We start from the raw sequence: 23,420 nt of genomic DNA on the forward strand, positions 1-23,420 counted from the left end.
GATCCCCACTCAGCCCCACCTTTGCTAATATCTTCTGTGTCCCCTCGAGGAGCAAATACTAGATAACTTTCTGCTGGCATACCATCCTCTGTTATTTTACTGAAGGTGTGTTGATTACACCGTTTTGCTCTTCAGAAGCCGAGCGATGTAGATAGCTTTTCAGAATATGTTAATAGTATATATTAAAATGTAAAGTTTCTCACTGAATACGCAAATAATAACACGGTACCCTTTGTAGACGTTTTAGTTTTGGGGAATAATGATCCTTTTAATACCACGATTTTTAGAAAAAACACTTTTACCAGTCTGGGATCTAACTTTTGCAGCCATTGCTTTCTTAATTTTAAGCTAAAATCATTATCGACCCTATTACATAGGGCTTTTAGTTTGACCTCTAACTGAATCTCGTTCCATGAGGAAATGATGTATCTTCAGAAGTATTTCGTTGACAATTGCGGACCATCAACGCTTTTTTAGGAACGTTAATTAATCAAAGTTTTCTGTTCGAACTTCGCTGCAACTACTGTTCCAAAACTGCCCTTATTTCCCAATTTTCCCACTTATGACCTCCGGTGTTATACACAAATTCACTTGCTCCAGATGTGACCAAGGGACATATGTCGGTTACACACGGAGGTTTCTGAAGGTGAGACTAGATTCTCACAGCGTTGTTAGCTACAGAACAATGGTTAAACTATCGAACCTTGAATCTCTAACATACGTGTCCATGTGTTTCAATGTAAACATACACTATGATGATTTTGAGATATTGGGTAGAGTCTTGAATGACCAACTTCTAATGGCTCTGGAATCATAATTCATTAAACAGATTGTTCCGCAGCTAAACGCCCAGTCCTCTGCCACCTCTCTAACCCCCACGCAGACATTCGTTGTCCCTCGACTGTCTTTCTTCTTGAAATATAGTTGTGCCTTCTATTCTGTATTCCAATCTTATTTATCAGCTAGAATCATTTTATGACAATTTTCATTGTTAATTTTCGTTTTGTGTCCGAGTCATTTTAATGTTTATAAATCCGTCTTTTGAGCCTTGAAAATGGGACTTGCAGTTCAGAAACGTCGGAGATCATAATAAAGCCATCTGATTTCGACATGCCCGTCGTTCTCAGACTTCGATATAATATTATATATAATATTATATATATATATATATTATATATATATATATATATATATATATATATATATAGATATATATATATATATATATATATATATATAATATTATATATTAGCATATATTATAGATTATATTACATTCTTTTTCAGAAGGTGATTTCTGTCTGTATTTCCCATTACCTCGTGTTACTTCTTTTTAATGAACACCGTATTCTTTGGTTCTTCAATTTCAAGTCGACGGCCCCCATGGGCTTGTTCCATATGAATAGGTTTCATCTTCTGAATAATACACACACACACACACACACGCACACACACACACGTCTTGATAAGAGGGACGGTACCTACTATTCTGAAACAAGGAACAAGGTATGTTCATTCTGCATACAAAAACAAGACGCCCCTGTTGAGACTTGACTGGCCACGGGGTGGACGCCGGCAAACCCAATCGTGGGAGCGTGTTATCTATAAAGTAACGCTGTTACCCAAGAAAAATAAATGGATTCACTTTGCGTTTTTACTCATATGGTCACCATTATCTGACCAAACTAGTACTGACAGAGCACCAGCATATCTCCTCATAACACCATTGAAAGACATTGGAAGTAATATTGTATAAAATGATTTGTACGAAATTAAATATATGCCAAAGTATTTACCAAGATCTAAATCCTTAAATTTTGGTATTAATATTAATATTAGAGAGACTGGGTTACACCCGTCAATTATTCACTAGTGATTCTATACTTTCTAATATATAGTCGCTGCAATAACGCCTGTTCAGAGAAGATCCATTACTTGGGAAACCTTTAAACCTCTATAATAGGTTTTTAATTATATACTATGATAAAAAAAGCCTAAAAGATAAGCTATGCAGACGGCATAGGCCTAGATTAATCAAGAACGGAGATTCGACACGGAGGCTGTATAAGCCTTGGAACTTGTCAACAAGTAACACATCGCTGGAAACTTGAACCTTCTCGCGGATGAAGGTGAAATCTTACACTGGACGGTGACGCCACCGATGTACAACAACGAGAAATGCATTCACTTGCGAAAAAGACGTTTGGGAACTATGAACAACATCGAATAAAAGCGAGAATCGAAATTCATGGGAAAACAAGGGAACTGAATAACAACCAACAAAAATCATGTTTCCTGCTTTTGGATTAAGGATTCATAAAGAGCTGTTGTGGTGTTTCTAGGTATATCCCTCATCCCAAAAGGAAAATAATAATAATCAACCAAAACCATTGAAAATTATACCGAAACCAACTGATATAATACACTTTATCAACTGCCGAAAATTAAAAGCCAAGAGCACACTATAACCGAAACCATGGCAGAGAAATTGTTTACCCAAAAATCAGAAAATAAAGTCACACCAAAATTCTCTTTCTTACCTTGTAACGGTGGCTTCATGTAACCTTCCATCGTTGTCTGCAACCCTAGAAGACCCTGCAAGACAAAACAGTAAGCGTTTAACAGCCGTCCAATATTGCCCGAAGTAAATATGACCCACACTCACCCACAACCCAAAACAGTGACCTTCTACCTAATGTTTCTGTAGAGCCCATCTGCGACTATTTCTGCTAAAAATGAAGAGAAAGATAATTACTATTATCGTTACTAGGTTACAAATACTGTCAAAATGACGGTATTACACACAGGATGGAGATATTGAATCCGACCCTAGGGACGTATGTACCGCCCCCGAAGTTTGGATCGAGTCCTTCATTCTGCATACTTTATATGAAGGTCACCGGTGTGAGAGACTGGCATCAGGCTGCGACGACGACAGGTCTAAGTATGGAGTCTGATTCCCGTTGACTGTGTGCTGCACTATGAAGAGGGATATGGAAGAATTGATGATTAAAATTGCCATCTAAACACGCACACATTCATAGACACCAAACCAGAAAGTCACTTTTCAAGTGAGGTTCCAACAGAATACAAAATAAATAAATAGAACGTGAAAAGAGAAAAACCGGCAGAAGTCAAACTTAAATGTGAGCAACAGACGTTTCCTCTCTCTCTCTCTCAGAATTCAGTAAAAGGGTAGGGTGGGAGAGGAGATTAATATCGTCTCTGTAGAAGTGGATTACGCATACACACAGACCTTACTATTGGAGTAACCTCCCTCGTACATAATGAGATAGATGAAGAGACATTATTATAATACGCATAACTCACGGTGAAGGACTCGCATAACTGCACATTAAACGCATGAATTCTACAACCCCTTCACTATGGAATACTCCAAGAGCGAATGGACGAGAGAGAGAGAGAGAGAGAGAGAGAGAGAGAGAGAGAGAGAGAGAGAGAGAGAGAGAGATTTCTCGCATTTACACATACGATAGCCACCGAATACCCTCCATCAATCAAAATTAACATATCTCAAATTTGGTATGCAAGATGCTAATCACGTCTGTTAATTTGACACATGCTAATAATCACGATATTGGAGTACACAAATCTAGAAGGGGGAAAGGAAATTTTGGGACGGAAGCCCCAGAGTCGCCACGCATTCCTGTCATTGCGCAACCCGGCACTACCTGAGGCATATATAGCATACGCAGGCCTATGACATGAACTCGGTAATTAAGAATAAAAGGACGACAATACAAAAGCAGGGATAATTCACTTTACAAATTACAACAATTGTCAAGTGAAGGGCTCTAAATGTTATCTATACGTATTAATCCTTACAATTTTACAACGCTTAAATAGAAATAGGCATTTTGTCGTATTCTTTTTAACTTCATTTTTTGTAATAGCCAATTGCTAACGACTAACTAAATACAATGAATTTATAAACTACGAAGTTTATTTATTTAATCTATTCAGTAAATTTTCAGACTTCCTTATATGGAAAAGTCATAATATATGCACTTAATATAAGTAATAATAAATAAAGTAAACCCTTTAAGGAAAGGAACTCGAAACCACTAACCGGAAAGCAAGGCTACTCAAGTGTAAAAGGTGAATCAGTTACATTCCTTTCAAATTATGTGGCAACACCAGTTACATATACCATCCCGATACTGGAGAAAGGATGTGACCCCTGGGCAAAACAAAAAAAAAAAAAATAAATAAATAAATAAATTTAAAAAAATTGAAAAAAAAACACACTGAAAAAAAAAATCAATGGCATTAAGGCCTAAAATTGAACTTCCATGAAAGTCTAGTGTTGCAAGAAAAAAAATAAAATAAAAGAAATAAATAAAACGTTCGGTATTTATATATTCCCGACTCACTAATTAATGTCATCATCTCAAGAAAAAAATTCTCCTCTTTCATCCGCTTTCTCGAGTGAATTTTGAGCAATGCCCTTTTAAACCAACCTAACTTAACTTTTCAAATCTCTTCAAAAATCAAACCATTCAAAACTCTCCCATTGATCTCTTCAACTATGCTGATATCTCAGCTAGATCGACATATTTTAAAGTTTCGTCAATAAACAGTACACTGCATGTTGGCTGAATTTTTTATAACATTGTTAAGCTGTTACACACACAAAAGCATACATAAAATTGACAGAATATACATACATATATATTTTCATACATACAAACATTATATATATATATATATATATATATATATATATATATATATATATATATATATATATATATATATTATACACACACACACATACACACACACACACACACACACACACACACACACATATATATATATATATATATATATATATATATATATATATATATATATATATACACACATCGTCTCAACCTGGACTGTCGTTTCTATACAAACACACTGCATTTCATTATCTGAAGAATTCCATCTGCTCTGTATTTATTTATTCATTCAGTCGGTTAACTGATTTTTATCTTTTCAATTTTCCTTTCTTAGCTGGTTTCCTAGTTATTATATGGCCAAAATATAATGATAAAATTTGCTAGTCTGGTCAGTTTGTTTGGCTTCCCCCTAAGTAATAAATACATACCACTTATGTCAGTAGCACAAAATGAAAGAATGATGATTAATTACCGAATATCTTTAGTAATGTTTTCATCCATCTTGCAACGCAATATTAAGTTCACGTCATAGTAGCAGGTGTTCTACAGTATTGTCAGCATGAAAAGTACAGAATTACTAAATTTGTAATAGGAAGACGAAATAATGAGAGAGAGAGAGAGAGAGAGAGAGAGAGAGAGAGAGAGAGAGAGTAGATCGGTCGATGTGGGGGAGAGAAAGAGAAGAGAGAGAGAGACGAGAAATACTGAAGCAATGTGTGTCTGAGAGAGAGAGAGAGAGAGAGAGAGAGAGAGAGGGGAGGGAGGGAGGGAGGGAGGGAGAGAAACAACCAATAAGTGCTTTTCAACTGACCCAAAAAACCTGGTCACCGTTCGCTTGAAAATTGAAGTCACAGGGATATGTCAAGATACGGCTGAGCTTAATATCGCCAAACAGGCAATAAAATTCCGTAATACTTCCCTAAAACGTAAGTCAAACACACAGATTAGGCTATTTTTTCATGAGAGAGAAAGAGAAAGAGGGACAGAGCGAGAGCATAGAGTTAGGACAATACTGGGAAGATCGTGATATTACTGAGTATTTACAATATGATGTCCACTTGACTATCGCAACCAGATTAAAAGAATTGCTTCCATGAGAAAGTGGTTCTGGACTAGGCATTGAACAATTCATCTTATTAATTACTGCCTCAAGTAATTAAGAACAGATGTTAAAAAACTACCTGGCTGTCATCAAACACACCTAAACAAGACAGGTTTCATTAGAAATATATATCTGTAAAACAAAACCCCATTTTATCCTATACACAAGCATACAACTTTTAAGATATAGAAACCACTCATTCTATCTGCTCTTCTGCTAACTCAAGATATTCCGGACTTTATCAAGTCTTCCAAAGACTTCTGGAGTAGATACCATTACAAGTAGATACCATTACTTCTAACTTTTCCTCCTCCCTCCGTCTTATTTTTTTTTTTTTTTTTTTTTTTTTTTTTTTTTTTTTTTTTTTTTTTTTTACCTATCATACTACCTCAAAACACTGAGATTCGACCTTCCTTTATGACAATATCGTTACCATGCTTCTGTTTTCCTTTGTTTATTACTAAACACTCTCCTAGAGTTAATTTACTGCCTGAGCAATTCTTTCCCTTCTTCATTCAACCGCCACACTTGACATCACTGATCCAACAACTGCTTCTAACATTCCAATACTAGGCTTATTGCTACCTTGCCTGGCTTACTTATTCTACCGTTTCCACCACTGTACCAAAGTCTTTTACATTTATTTACAGGTTTAACCCTTAAGCAATCCATACCAACATTCATCGGTCTACTTTCAAAATTCACATTTACGTTAAAAAAATTACTCGTAGTAACTAGTACTTTCAACCATCATCTCTTACAAACACTGTTACCAGTTGCTGCAACTCGTGAACTAAAAATGGTACATAAATATTTTTTTATCCAAATATAAAGTGGCTTGTTTCATGAATGTAATCGAAATGGTTTTTTCCATAACTTCTCGAAGTAACGGTGCAATGTAGTAGTATTATGCATTTCACTGATTACTGAATTCAATCCACAGATTTATTACTAAAATTATAAAAAAATAATTTGCTAGTTGGATGCATATGAAATGAAAGGAATATCACGACTAGGTGTATTCTTTATGAATCCAATACAATTCAAGAGGAAAACGCGGAAAACAGTTCTATGTACAGAATGATTCTTGTCATTCTTTAGAGGGACTTGTTACGACAAAAATGTAATATTTGGAGAGGATCTTGCACACAGAACTTCAGAGATTATTAAAACTGCCTACTCCTATCCACAATTGTAAAATTATAAGTATATATATATATATATCATTCTTTATTTGACCTTCGAATTTCCATAAATAAATAAATACATACATACTCGTACATACATACATACAGGAAGATGGATGACTTCAGTTTAGCTTTCTTTAACGCCACAAATTATACAGGATTTCATTAACACTGTCAATTTTACCAAGTCTTCATATCAGCACATTAATATTATCAAACATTATATTTCTCCCATTCAATGCACACAATTCACTCCAATTAAGTACAAAAGTTTCAAATGGGAGGGTATGGAAGCCCTGGTAGGTTGAAATGAGCATCGATGTCGGACAAACCTTATTGAGGCCAACGGCAATACACTTTTCACTCTTCTGCGATACTGGGGGGAAAATTAATAGCGCGTTCTCCAGTTCATGTGGGTTACTGCAACGGATATGGATTTCAACATGTGGAAACAAGTAAAACATCGCCAACCCTAGCTCACTTTTACACAAGCTATGCCTACAGCAGATGATATTTTGCAGGATCAGCCAAGAATATTACACTGAATGTATGATGCAAGCATCGGAGATTAACCTAACCTTGACTCACGTTTGGAAAGCCTGGGCTGAGGGGGGTTTGCCAATGACGTCCTATTATCGAATGCTGTGCAGGCCTGACAAAGCACTAGACCTGATGCAAAACTCTTAGAACGCTTTTCTCACACATTCAGTATGATTAAAATTAAGCTGATCCTCTCTCTCTCTCTCTCTCTCTCGCGAATCTGACCTCTCCTCCAGCAATGAAATGACTGGTAAAATCGTATTCTTGATGTAATACACAGTCTACAGGGACTAGCTATACGTTCAACAACAAATACCTTGTCTACTGCCTGGCCGGCAGCAAGTCGGCATCATCAGAGTATTGAGAGTATAATCGCTTGCTGAGAGATCGTTTTGGCAGGCACGCACACAATACGATAATGAAACTACTGCACATGCTTACCTGTGCATAAACCTAAAAATCAGTAGAAAAACTGCACTACTTACATTATTACCTACAACAGGCTAATACCTTCCAAAATTACTTACAAACGGCGAGAGAGAGAGAGAGAGAGAGAGAGAGAGAGAGAGAGAGAGAGAGAGAGAGTATTCTTTGAATGTAGACTTAACAGATTGTTGCCTGGATCTTAAATCATTTCAAAGAACCCCGACCTTTGTTTATGGGCTAATCAGGTACTTACCTAAGCCTAAAGCACACAAGAGAATGTTTATCTATTCTTTGAATGTATGGTTACCAAGATTCATATGAGATTGATGCCTAGATTTCTTAAATAGTTTCAAATAACCCGAACTTTGTTTACGGGCTAATCAGATAAGGTACTTAGGCCTAGAGTAACGATTGTAAAGGAAACCTGACGAAAAACACTTTTAAGTAAATTTAACCATGATTACAGTTACTACCCGTTTATCATGTCAACTACTAAGTTTCTCATTTCAAACAAAAGCTGGCAACTAAGCTCAATTATATAAATAATGAACAGGGTGTGATCCGACATCCAACTTACTCGGGCTCGTGCTAAAATCTACTGCCAAATGGAGCGATCTTTAACCAAAGAAAATTAAAATAAATATGCCATATTATATTAGAAATATTTTTTCTGTACTGTTTAACATGGAAATTATTTTTTTACATTTTCATTCTAATAGATGTATCATAAATATCCTATCCTAAAATTCCTGTATCTTTAACTCAACACGAAACACCTCTTTCAGAAGTTTTTAGGCTTTACCACAGGGCTTTCCTAACCCCACCCCCCAACAACAAAAACAACAACAACGTAGTTTGTAGGCTTACTCCTCGAGTAAGCGAAAATATTCTAAACAGAAAGACTGAGATCAGAGACTTTAAGTCCAATCAAACACTAAAGCGTAAACACTTAGCAAAGATGTTTATAATGTGTTATGATAATCTTTAATATCCCAATAAGATGAGCTGTACAAACAAATGCCAAACCTTGTACCTCCGTCACTGGAGTAAGTAACAAATATTGCAACTGCGTAAAGTACTTTAAGGGGAAGGTTTGAAAGACTGGGGAGATTTAGTCGAATGCCTAGTAAATCGCAGTTTCGATATTAACCATGTATCTATCCTTGACGGAAGCTCCTTGGGACGCCATGTTTAGTACTAACCCCTCAGGGATCAAAGTATTATATACACCCATTTCAATTATTAATACAAATAAATTGCCGACAACACAATTTAGGCATGGGTATACATAATACTTTGATCCCCGAGGGGCTAGTACTAAACACGACGGCCCAAGGAGCTTCCGCCATGGGTGGATACATACCAGGTTAATACCCATAGTTTCTGGGAGGGCGTAGGTAACTTTTCATGTCATCAAACGAGGTACTGAGAACTTAATGTCAGCATTATTCCTCCAGCTTGAAATGGTTGTGGCCAAAAGAAAAGAAATATAATAAACATCTAGTGTAGCAGGCTGCAGCACCCCTGGGAGAATAATACGTGATACTGTTAGCTGGCTTCTCATGCCCGAACTATTAGAGCCAAGGAAATCTGGAAAACCCGGACCTGTTTGCATAAGGATTATGAATAAGGGGGCTGGCGATGCTTAGAGATTTGTGGAAGATAAAGCATATAAGGACACGAGGTCCTTCACGACGTCCCGCAGCCGATGATGATGACACTCGCCCACACAGCTACGCTACCAAGCAGCTCAACCGCAGCTCTTAACCTTGGACAAAGCAGTATTCGGAACGATCGTGGGTTGGTGGAATAAACGGTTGAGCCTTTTAAATTATATTTAGAAAAATGTTATAGCAAGTCTGTTACTCACAACCCTAACTAGAGAGAGAGAGAGAGAGAGAGAGAGAGAGAGAGCTTGATAGTTTTTGAACACACATTGATGGTGAATCCTTTATGGTATAGATTGCTGCCACACAACTTACACCATTACGTAGGCCTATACTGAAGCAACTGCATATAAGCTACCTGCTCGTAAGCCTTTTGCAGACACATAGGCCTAGGCCCTAGTACATGAGTGATACAAAACCTGGTCAGTTAGTTGGCTACACATCGATTGTTGATATATAAACAAACTGTATGCAGTACAACTGTCATAACGTAGGAAAAATTGCAAGTATGTGATCCAGTTTATACTATCGCAATCATTTACTAGGCCTATGTGCCTGTAAAAGGCTTACAGGTGGGCAGCCTTGAGGCAGTTGCTTCATCATAGCCTTACGTAATGGAGTTAGTCGTATGCAATTGTGTGTGCCAGCAGTCTACTTTATAAAATTAGTCAATTAGCTTTCCTCGGTAGCACATCAAGTTCATTACACCCATGACACCATTAACTAAAGTACCTGCGTTTGGTTGTTAAACCTACTTCCTCGCGGGGTGGGGTGGGGGTCGGACAACCCGTTCATTTTTTCAAAAAGTTCTACGATAAACAGAGAAACATAAAATGAGAATATATATACTCACAAGTTGCATCGCAGGAGTCTCACCAAGTAGACACGAGATATAAGCAAACAAACGGTTCGCAACACTTTTTCATCACTCATACAAAACGCTACTGACTGGAAATGAAAATTACCAGGTGTTTGACTGCATGAACAGTTGCCGGATACCGCCAGATTTAAGACATTTTCCATCAAATTCATCACGTCTTATTGCTTTCTTTTCTCAAGGTTTTTTTTAAACCTTTAACGTTTTCGTTGTATTCCACGTTAGTATGTCAAAACTTGAAATAACACATGAAATTAATTTCTAATTAAAGAAATAAAAGCTTGTGGGAATAATTAATAGATGACATTCTTTTCTTTATTTGCAGAATTCACAGCCAAGTCACATTAGACACACGGGCTCGTGTTTAAGAATACAAGACGGTCAACGGGCGCGGATCAAGTGCTGTCATAGAGAAGCGATGGTACAACGGTTTATCGTGGAATTAGTAAGGATGCTGAAGAAGATTTGTACATTGTTGGGAGTATCTATAGCATTTTAGGCATAATTAAAACATTTTATTTTAACAGGTCAACAAATTATCTATGAAGATGAGAAAGAGATAAACCCGCGAACTGGTATTCAACCTTTAGAAGTTTGAAAAGTTTGAAACTTTTAAAACTACTGAAATGAGAGAGGAAAGTTATATATATTACTTTTTCTAGTCCTAATACACTTATCTTGGAATAAATAATCATGTATTAATATAAAGCTATTGAAACGAATAGAGAAAGTTGTTGATGAATATGTATGTCTTTTGTAAGACGACGTGTTGTTCCAACTAAGTGGATGTGGCTATATATATATATATATATATATATATATAATATATATATATATATATATATATATATATATATATTACGTCATTTTTAATGAACGGTGAATCTTTCTAATATTTTCTTAATGTTCACACAAGGGTGAGCTTTCAAACCAGCGTTTCCGAGCGCGCCTTAGCAATCCGAGTAGCCATGTTTTTACCCTCAGTAACGCGTAACATGGGATAGGTCATTAGGTCATATATATATATATATATATATATATATATATATATATATATATATATATAATACTAATATATATAGTATATACATATATATATATATATATATATGTGTGTGTATAAATATATATATATATATTATATATATATATTTTATATATATATATATATATATATATTATATTCTATATGAGTTGCCATGTTGTCCCCTCAGTAACGCGTAAAACATGGGATAGTTCATTATATATATATATATATTATAAGATTATATATATATATATTATATATATATATATATACATATAGTTTTCCCCTCAGTAACGCGTAACATGGGATAGGTTCATATATAATATATACATATATATATATATATATATATATATATATATATATACATATATATATAATATATATATAAATATATAATATATATATATATATATATATATATATATGTATATGTGTGTGTGTGTGTGTGTGTGTGTGTGTGTGTGTGTGTGTGTGTGTGACCTATCCCATGCCACGCGTTACTGAGGGGAAAACATGGCTACTCGGATTTTCTAACGCGCGCTCGGAAACGCTGGTTTGAAAGCTCACCCTTGTGTGAACATTAAGAAAATATTAGAAAGATTCACCGTTCTTTAAAATGATGTAATATATATGCGTAAATATACACGGACTCGTACATGCGCACACACACACGCGTCACCCACACACCCCTTAAACACACACATATACACTCGTGTATATAGATATATAACAATTTTTTACTATACGCTTTTTACGTTAGAATCTTTGGTGCCTGATTCACCGATAAAGTCAACAGAGGCATAAGAGGATTTAAACCGCATAAAGCGTTCAGGTTAGGTTGGAAATCTATTTCAGGGCACATTACAGAAACCAGCCCTAAAAAGTGTTCTCTAGTTTTCCACTTTCTTTTTCAAGAGATGAAGTTGCTAGCTCCTCTCCCTGCCCCATAGGTGTTCAAGGTACTTATGTGCCTCCGCCCCTACACTTTCTTCGCGCTAATCCATTAGATACGGACAGACCCAGCTGGCACAACTTCTCTGATCAAACTACAGACAGTATATAATGAACGGAATAACTTTTCCACCAGGAAGGGGTGGTGGAAGGTGTCAGTCAGTCTTCCGGTTTTCATGGGGGATGAAGTCGCTAGCCAGTTCCCTCTATTCTGAGCCTTTGTTGCGACCACGACTTAGGTCACGGGAGAGGCATTGGTTTTTTTAATGGAACACTGGGTTCCTGCGGAAATAAAACAGGAGTCCCCTCACTAGTGAGGCTACCTTCATAACCACTAGCAAGGAGATGATAACAAAACAAAGCTGGAGAAACTTCGAAATCAATCGAAAACGGAGAGAGAGAGAGAGAAAAAGAGCATGGAAATAGCGGAATAAACAGGGTCTGAAAACAGCGAAGCGACAGACGAAGACGCCAGTGTGGGAAGACTATTTTCCGAATCATTTTCTTTCAAGAGAAAAGAGAATCTAGACATCGACCTTAAGAGCAATCAGGGAATAGCACTAATGGCCTCCACGACTACAGCGTTGGTGAGGTAATCGTCTCTCTCTCTCTCTCTCTCTCTCTCTCTCTCTCTCTGTACACAGGATACATTATAGTCTAAAATACAACACTAGATAAACGCATTCTTACAAAAGTGTACGGTAATTGTGTTGTGATTGATATTTCGTCATCAGACAAACGAAATACATTTTCTATGGTAAGCTGCACGGACTTATTTAATTAATCTTACAGTGTTCCCACATCTGCTACATTATCCAGACATAATCAGTGTAACTACGCACTACCCATGCAATTTCATTCAAAAGCTATTACTAGCAACTTCAACCTCACTATCTTGCCAAATCTACAACATTAACAGACATCTCTACACTGAGCAGGTGGGTATAACCAGGATGATGAAGTGTCGCGCAACCTTTCACAATTAATTCATATATCAGGATTAACATAAAGCCAATCAGGGAGTGATGACCAGACCTAACTGCAGTCTTAAGGAGATCATTCATGTAACTAATCTACCGGACTAATTGGGTCTTTGTGTACAATTTCCATGTAACCAGTCGAGCTTATAATGTCTGCTGTATAAAAGCACAAAAGACATTTACTCTAATAATGCAAATCTCAATATTTTGGTACCTATGGAATCGTCAATAAGAGGCCAATCTTGAATCTGCAGTGGGTTGCTCCAGCCATACCATTACATCGAGTGCCCAACTGGCTATTTGTATTGCCTCCATATTTTCTACAGTATTAGAACTCACAACGCATTGTGCCCACCTTAAAATATCAGAAAGTACCAACTCCATATGTGCATGGACATGATGAATTCTGCCCGATATTATGATTAACGCATGAGGGAGTTGATGCTTTACATTATCATAATTATATCAAAGTGCTGGGTTAGGTTACATTGGATACACATAAGGCAGTGGTTGGTATACATCATTCATGAACAACCTATCCAGAGGAAGAGGCCGGCAACATTTGGAAGAAAAGGGGCAATCTTGGCCCCTCATACGTACCTTTTTTTTCAATACACTAGCAAATGAAACAGTTTGACTAAACGTTCTCGATACGAATTATAGGATACTGTAATTGCACTCATCACTGAGCTTTTGAAAAGTCTCTGTTGTAAGTTTATGGGACGGACAAAGTTATTCTAACCCGAGGGGCTGGAAAACCCACCCAAATACGAAAAATCATTCAGTTGTCGCGACATACACAGAAAAGTATAACCCACAAGTTATCCTTGAGGGACCAATTTAAATTCCAATTTCTCAACTGCTTTTGATGGCTCAATCCTGCTGCTTAACAGAGTTAAATGAATAAGTATTCAATCAACTAGTATATCAAACTGGTTGTATTTTTACTACCAAGGAAACTAAGAGATATGGAGGTAATATGTTCTACATTCTAAATATATGGTAAATCATCATTCTACTAAAATATTTCACAATAATTGCAACGCAGTATTACAATGAGGAATGCATTACGTCGTCAAAAAGCAGTTGCTGATGTGTTATGGACCATAAATTTTGCTGTAGATTTTTTTAAGAATCCCCTGTCATAAAGCCTTAGTTCAAATGCCCCACTGCAAATATGCAAAACCATAAAGTTCTGATTTTCATAATTTTGTATTAATCAAAAGTCCACGTAGTATTGAGCAATATCAACCACATTATGGAATGTAGTAAAAAGATAACTAAAATAAGAGAAATAAGATTACAAGCAAACTAACAAGGAAGTAAACTATATGTATATATATATATATATATATATATATATATATATATATATATATATATATATATATATATATATGTATTATATATATATATGTGTGTGTGTAAAGTAGTTGCAAATAATGGCAAGATGCATTAGTATTTAAAAAATGAAAAAAATACCAGACGAAGCTCCATTATCCTATCCTGAAAAAACATGTGAAAGATGAAGTAGATATATATGCAAGCTGAATACATGGAAGAAAATACTTTGGAAGTACTGTAGCCAGCTTTTTTTCTTTCTTTCTTTCTTTTTAACTTGATGCGCAGTGGAGGTGTGAAAGAAAAATCCATGGAGGTATAAAAAAAATCATATATACGTTACGAGTGATCTCTACATTATCCATCCAAAGGAAGTGTTTGAAATGGATTAAGAGTTTACCTAAGAAGAACTCTTATCATCTCTTCTCTCTCTCTCTCTCTCTCTCTCTCTCTCTCTGGTTTTAGGGTTAAGACCAAGAGTCCATTACTGCCTACGTTTATTGGCAGGCGGATAAGACACAAGTTCAAAAACGAGGTAAACAAGGCGAAGCGACGTCACACACTATAGTCATTATTAGCGGGATCTCTTCGTTCACCGATCACTATACGAATGGAAAGGGAAATGAAAGGTTCGTTCAAGAGAGGATAGGGGAAGGCGGGCGGGTCGGGTGGGGGGTTGAGGGGGTGGGGTGGGGGAAGTGGGAAAGCTGAATGGAACAAAAGGTTTCGCCGACCTTAAGAGTTTTCTGAGCGGCTAAGGGATCAGGACCTCAATTAGAACACATAGGTAGATCCACATACAAGTCAGGGAGATGAGATCTACGGGAGGATCTTGTGAACTACGTCAAATGCTCTCTGGCTGGTCGTCAATTCAGAACCGGCCGTTGTCACCTCTAGCACTCTCTAACTTCGAGAGAGAGAGAGAGAGAGAGAGAGAGAGAGAGAGAGATCATCTAGCATCCTACACCTCCTCCAGCTCCAGCTCTCCTCTTCATCTCGCACCATTCACTTCCATCACACACAACACTGAGCATGACAAGTGAACAGTCTATTTACAACCAGGCCACTCGCGTTTCCCACGTTACACTTACTACAACGAACTCTTAAGCTTAGTAGTTTCACACCCATTCTGTCACACTCGTCATTGGAGCTTACCTGTCATTCCCCTTGGCCCCTCACCCCCTTCCCCCCTACAAGGAGAGAAGCAGACCCCTACCCCGGTTTATATACACAATGGCGTTTACAAAGCGAGACATCCACTACAACGCTACTCTGCCTGGATGTCAATCATAGGCTTCGCAACTGTAGTGGTATTCTGGGGGTATTCGGAGGGCACTGGCCCGATAGCTTGATTTCACCAAATCTCCTTTTGCAAGATTCAACTTTTACTTTGAGGCACATTGCGACGATCAACTGCATTATTCCAGATATTCAAATACATCAACACAGGTACTTAACCTCACTAGAAAAGATTTTTCCACGGCTTAGGGAAATCACTTGACATGCATACACGCATAATAACTAAGATTTATATTAATATTTGTGATTGGACTACTTGATTATACGGAATCTTTTAAAGAGGCATTATCCTTAAAATTATCAACCGATTGTATTGATTACTTGATTATACGTACTCTTACCAAGACCATCGGGGCAAATATCATTCGTTTATATGGATTATTGATAACAAATAAACATAAAAAAGGAGTAGTAAATTATCTGTTTCTACAAATTATTGACATTACAAACACATTCAAAAGACCAGGATTAATATTTGTTAGTTAGAGTGAATGCTGAAAACCAAATTCGCCTCTATTCCCCATCCCCCAAAATACTTTTCCTTAAAGATAGAAATGACAAGATTTGACGTTACCAACTGAACTACTTTGTTGTTTATGGCCAAAAGAATTTTTTCCAGGTGATGAGCACGTAGCATCTAATTCGGCAAGGAAATTATATACTTTCTTAAAAGCCGGTAAGATGAGTAATTTCATTTATGCGAAATAACTTAATTTATAAATCTATTTCAATCACGAAGCGGAAGAAAATGTGCAAATCTGTTAATACATCTTACTATCCGTATTGTGTGACTGAATGAATTAGCGACCACTGCTATCAACTGCAAATTCTCCAAAACCATTGATAATAATAATGGGGGTACAATTTTATATTTCCACGTCTATCTAACGTTTAAGATGTCGTCGACTGTCTTCATTTTACTGTTTATTTTCTTTTATAAAATAAATGACATGAAATTTCAGGCTAAACTAAGATCAATCACATAAGAGCAACTAGCAAGAACTTTTATGCCTAATCACATAATTCGTGGTGTCTGTAGACCTCATATATGTCCGTTTCTCCTTACTAAAAACAAGTAGTACTTGAATACATATATGTTCATTTCATATGACTAATAATTGCACAGAAATTTAATATTATGATCCCCAAAGTCTGTACTTATTTCAACCTGACTATGGTCTGGCCCCACTCCAACCTCTCTTTCTTTCCTTTCCTCCTCAATTCAAGGCTTTTCTTCTGTGAAGCCCATCCTGTGTCAATTTTCAACTTTTTCCACATTTATCTAATCAAAATCCAGTAATAATCACACAGTTAAATCGTAAATCTAATCGCTGTGCCAAAAGAATTACTGTCTGACTCAAGAAACCCAAGCTTGCCTACAACCACAGAGGCGTCCGTCACTGTATTCGCAGCTTGCCCTTTTTCGTCTGTTTCTCAAGCTGTCACCAGTTTTCACCCTGGAGGCGTACATTATTACCAACACAAGCGAAATAATAGTTAGGCGCCACAACATGGCATACTTAGAAACCATTCATTTAGCACGCGAAAACAGTCAGGAACCAGTTGGTTACTAAATGAAAGCACTGTAGAAACCATTCCTTGTCACTAAAAACTATCAGGAACTTGAGATCACACAAACACACAAAAATAGGTTAGTCGTGATGAGAAAGCACCATTAAAACGTCATTAAGTCATCCAAACTAATAGCAATGTACCTAGGAATATAACAGAACGGGAAACGCTTTTTACTAGATTTTCAGGGCTGATCACCAGTCGACTGAGCATGTTTTACACGAGGCCGTGAGGAACAGTATACACTGTTGGATTGTGGGTGCAAAAGATAATACCATTTTATTGATATTTGCTGATCAGTTTGTTTGTGAACATCACCATTCTGTTCGTGAATCTGAATAAATAGCTATCGGAAGAAAAACGCATTCTCATATGAGCTGAAAGTGATGTCATACTGGCACATTTTCTGGTATCTTTCTGCATCTTGACACCCGAGATTCCGCCAGTATCCAATAAAGGTGGCAGAACTGAAGCCTTGCAAGGTTACATAGTCTTGCAGACAAAGACTACCAGATTTGTGCTAAAAAGAACATTTGTAAAAACTATCTATATGAGCTGAAATACTTAAGGGATGTGAACATTATTAATTTGTGCTATTAGTTACCATGCGACTTTCTGTGAACGAAATGCCCCTTCCCATGACTGCTGAAAAATAATATCGGTTTTAAAATCAGACCAACCTTACGTTGTCTATGCGAGTCTAATTAACAAATCTACGACAAATCAATAATAGCAATTAAAAAATAACATCGACATTTTTAACAAGGCAAATTTTCCCTCTGGAAGTGAAAAATATTTTCATATTTTCAGCAATAACAATCTTCCGTAATGAGCTCGTGAAAATGAAATCATTTTCTCCACCTCTTTCTTTAAAAGACTTGGAAACTCCATAATTGCCCTCCCAGTTTCTCCTGATGTCTCATAAGATTTTCTGCAAATCATCATTGTGCCTCACAATGACTCAGAAATTTCCCATTATCATTACGAGATTTCGGTAACAGTATCTAACCGTCGAAAAAATTAATTCGTATAATGAAAGGTATGTAGTGAAGAACTATGAGAGAGAGAGAGAGAGAGAGAGAGAGAGAGAGAGAGAAATTAGTTATTGTTCTTGTATTTACATATACTGTCTGAATACTTATTTTACGGTTCTTTGTTGATCTTCAATGTTCAACTATTTATTTTTCGTCTGGTTGTTTTTAAGTATGTAAATACCTAAATAGCAGTTCTTGGTAATTTTTAACAGGTCAGTTGTAACAAGTTTCATCGCAAATCTGTATATTTTATTTTAAATGTTAATTTCGAAACGCTAACTGTTGAATATATATATATATATATATATATATATATATATATATATATATATATATATATATATATATAATAATGTTTGAATTTCTTTGTAAACTCTCAGTTACTTGAGGAACAGAGGAGGATGCTAAGGAAAATTAAGAACATTACTAAGAAACTAATAAACTGTTACTTAGTTGTCATATTTAATCACATAAAACTGTAAATCTATAAACAAAAGCACTAAACTCCATAACTAACAGCACCGTTTTTAATGTAAGCAAATCTGCTCTGCTATCTCAATTTTTGTGAATCGCTTCGGTATTTCAACCTTCATGCTCCAACTTTATTATCGGAATGGTGCGGTGATTTAACCTCATGCCTCCAGGTGTGATTTACAGTATTCGTCTAACCATAAGTAACTGGGAATTCCATAGTATTTTCTCACTTTGAGATAGAGAAAGGATGTTATCACCCAGGTTGGGACAGAGATACCTCGGCGAGGCTTTCTCGTTTTGACAGTATCTTGGCGGAGTAGAATCTCTCTCTTTTTCTTTCTCTATCTAACCATGCTGCGGCCAACAACGGCCGGCTGACAACTAGGTACATAATTCACTACTAGGTCAACAAGGGTTAACTCTATTCCAGGGGACGCTCCCTCATGTGGTCACTCATTTTCCTGTTCAGAATGCGTTGCCACTGGGCTGTGAGGCCAGAGAGAGTGAGATTGAGAGACAGAGAGGTACATTATTTTATTGAAATGAATATACTAGTCTAATAAAATGGTCTGAACCAAAAGAACATGCGCCTCAGTAGAACAGGATTTCAAAGCCCTCCCAAGGAGCCGAATAAGAGGTGCTGGATTGCTGTCTAGAGAAGATTACTCCACTCTTGTGCTAGCACGGGATCTAGATCCTTGAGCAGGTACTAAGAACGTCTTTAAGAGTCTGAAGGGACCAGTGGACTTTCCTACATTTTCACGAGTTACCGTGTCTCAGTGGAAGATACTTTCCTGGCTATCGGTATTAAATACCTGCCCTAGATGTAGTCTGGGCATATACGTATATTGGATGCACCAGGAGACTACTACAAGTTCGAATTGCTGTCATCACGGGGTTTAGCTACAGAACTGGAAGCAAACTATCGAGCCATGATCAATCCAACATAAGGAATCATGTAAAATATGTAAAACACATATAGACGCCAACGACTTAAAAATTGTGGGAAAGATGCGAATTGAAAAGGAACTAACCACTTTGGAATCCATAATGATCAAACTGACCATTCCAACACCCAAACACCAATCATCGATAACACAGCTGTTTATTGCTTAATGTTTTTTTTTTTTCATTTAAACCCCGTGTGTCTCCCTACCAATATGGGCAGGTGTTCTGTGCCCCTTTACAATTATTTGTATTCCCCTTTTTGTTCCTATTTGCTCTCTGTTCTGCCTAAGATATAAATAAGGTGTAAATGTTATATATACCTTTCACATTATATATACAAGTATTTATTGTTTTTAACAGCTTTTTCAGCCTCGATGTGAAACGTCGGTTCTTGAATAAATGTATGCAAAAAGAACGGCTTCCCATGAACTCTTGATCGTGTATCATTCGAGCTACTGAGCCTGTCCTCCGATTTATATATATATATATATATATATATATATATATATATATATATATATATATATATACACACACACACATATATATATATATATATATATATATATATATATATATATATATATATATATACACATATATATATATATATATATATATATATATATATATATATATATATATATATATATATATATTATAATATATATATGAGTGCATATGAATCAATACGTGTGTTTTCATGTAAACCTATTTGCATATACGTAGGTAAGTATTCATGATAAAACAAACTGACTTATGAAAAACAGGGAAGAAAATAATATTTCATATAACGAGTTCTCAGTAACTTATCATAACATATTTTCTTCAGCCTAACATAACTTAATGCGTCATTCCTTCCTAAAGCTTTTGCTTTTGATGATCTTTTTTCTTACATTGTTTTTAATAAGCTGCCTTTTATCAAGATTAAGATTTGTATGTATTCCTTAAATAACTTTCGTCAGGTAATGTAAAAAGAATCTTCAACTTTTGAAATATAAGAGTAAAATGAATAAATGAACTACACTTTTCGATTTTAATAATCGTCATTCCAATCCAACCTTGCAAGTTGCAATCAATCTTCATTTCAGCTGTCATTTCCTGCTATTTTCTTCACGTGGTGCCTTCCCTCTTCGACCACCCCCAAGAACCCAGTCCCTTATACCAACCCTCTCCCTCTCCTTTCCCGCGCCCCCCTCCCCCCTTCCTCTCTGCCCTATCTCCTCAACTTCTTCTCTTGTCTGTATACACGTTTCGAGAGAACTTCCCTCACTAATGACGGAGGAGATGTTTCGCAAAGTCTAGTCGAGAAAACGTGCCTTTCTCTCCCGGCGCTGATCACCTCATTCAAAGCACAATCAAAAACCTGACACAAATGTGCGATATTCAGGAGATGATGATGATGGAAAGCCACAGGAGAGAGAGAGGAGAGAGAAGAGAGAGAGAGAGAGAGAGAGAGAGAGAGATTCTATTATTGGTGTCATTTATAATGTGCACTTTGGTATGAAACAAACTAAAAACCTTATCAATTTTACCAAGCTCCCACAGAAAAAATAAAAAGCTAAGAGAAATTTAACAACATACAAAGTAAATTAATATTATATAATTGATACAAAACCTTAATACAAAATGAAGAGAAGTTGAGAAATAAGCCATGAAAAATAGCTTTAATAAAACTGTCAGCAAGACTAGAAAAGGAGTATAACAAGCACTAACTGTCGTCGCCAATGCACAAATTAGTTAGTGGATATTTCCCATTGATATAAAAGAATGAATAATCAAGATAATCTCCAAAGATTTTCTAAATCATAATTTCAATGATTCTGAGGAAAGGACACCTACTCGAGCAGTTTTTCGAGATAATGAAGAGCATACTACCAACGGCCAATGCAGGCGGCATAGCATCTCTGTAGATAAAAGGAACCCTATAGACGATGCTGACTTTTCCGAAAGCATCTCTTAAGTTCTTTTTAAGTGCTACGAAGAGGAAAGTTGCAGTCAAAAGCAATAATAAGTATTGTTAGATATTCCGAATCTCCATGCAGATCTCTGTTAAGGTCAACAATGGCCTAATTTCGCATTTGGGAAGAATAAACAGATGAAAAACGTTAAATTTTTTGCATTTTCTTCAATATGACTTTCGAAACTAATAATTACTTACAGATCCATTCACTCTCCGTAAAAATGACTTCAAATAACTGCCTATAGACTCATTCATCCTTTGTATAAACTATTTCCTATAATAGTATTAAAATCCTCTTGGCATACAATCATCTTACTCATAATATTAATATAAGATCGATGGAAAATCTTTACGTAACAAAAGGAGGTGAAAAACGTACATATTTTAGTAGAGAACTGATTTTCTGGAGTACACTTCTACGTTTTTCTTACATCTGGACTGATATTGTGCCACTTCCACTACTCTTACTATATTGACATTCAAGGAATGTAACCCAGCCACTGAATATTCAAGCCTCATTCTAAAATAACCCTCGTATTTAGACTTCTCGTCTGACTGACCATTTCTCTTCTGATGCATATGAAGCTGCATATTCTTCAACTTTGAATGGCTTAATACTATAATTTCAATTCAGAAGTTCTCGACATATCTATGAGATTTACTATCACCTCTCTTCAGAAAATGGATCTTATTCCGTTTTACAAAAGCCTTCAGATGTCATGCTGGAAATATGGACATTTTCCCATGCGCAGGTAGAGGAAATCTACGGCAAAGGAGTCCGGTTCAAGCTTTAATAGCAGTCCCTAATAGCACACAACCACATGCATCAAAGTTCCTCCAAAAGGCTGGATATGATTACCATAAGCAGAGAGATCGAACAGATAGGATATAAAGACGTTCCTCACATTTCACGACGAGACTTTTCAAAGCTTCGTGTGTTCGCTAAGAGGCTGTGCCCTTTTCCGATTCCCACGCCTTCAAGAGATTAATTATGTCTGCCCATCTCTCGAGACGTCCAGGACGGGGTACTGCTCATGTGTGTGCGCCCCGCCCCACATGAGGAAGCTTTTCAGTAACAATAAAACACGATGAGGTACTCAGATATTATTCATGAGGAATGGCCATTATTACGGTCAGTGGTGATTCAGTAGTTATGACGTCAGCCACCATTGTCGTAATTTCATCTGCCGGCATTATTCACGGATAATTGCACATAATGAGAAAAGTGGACTCGGCTTAGTGAGTGTGCATTATTCTAATACTAAAAATTACGCCTCTCTCTCTCACTCTCTCTCTCTCTCTCTCCTTGCTAATAATTCCCTAATAAGGTTACGTCTTTCC

General features: G+C 36.5%; 1 protein-coding gene across 4 annotated transcripts in view; it reads right to left on the reverse strand.

The window, feature by feature from the left end:
• Positions 1–23,420, reverse strand: part of LOC135200070 (protein glass-like) — a 1,678,662-nt gene that overhangs the window by 1,029,963 nt on the left and 625,279 nt on the right. For 3 of the 4 annotated variants that reach the window (XM_064228352.1, XM_064228351.1, XM_064228350.1), the window contains one exon: positions 2,541–2,595. The gene's annotated coding sequence lies outside the window, so the exon portion shown is untranslated. Of the gene's footprint in view, positions 1–2,540; positions 2,596–10,463; positions 10,535–23,420 lie in introns of those variants that run through there. The other variant, XM_064228353.1, reaches the window with a different exon arrangement.

Source organism: Macrobrachium nipponense, chromosome 26 (genome assembly GCF_015104395.2).
Source record: "Macrobrachium nipponense isolate FS-2020 chromosome 26, ASM1510439v2, whole genome shotgun sequence".
Taxonomy (NCBI): domain Eukaryota; kingdom Metazoa; phylum Arthropoda; class Malacostraca; order Decapoda; family Palaemonidae; genus Macrobrachium; species Macrobrachium nipponense.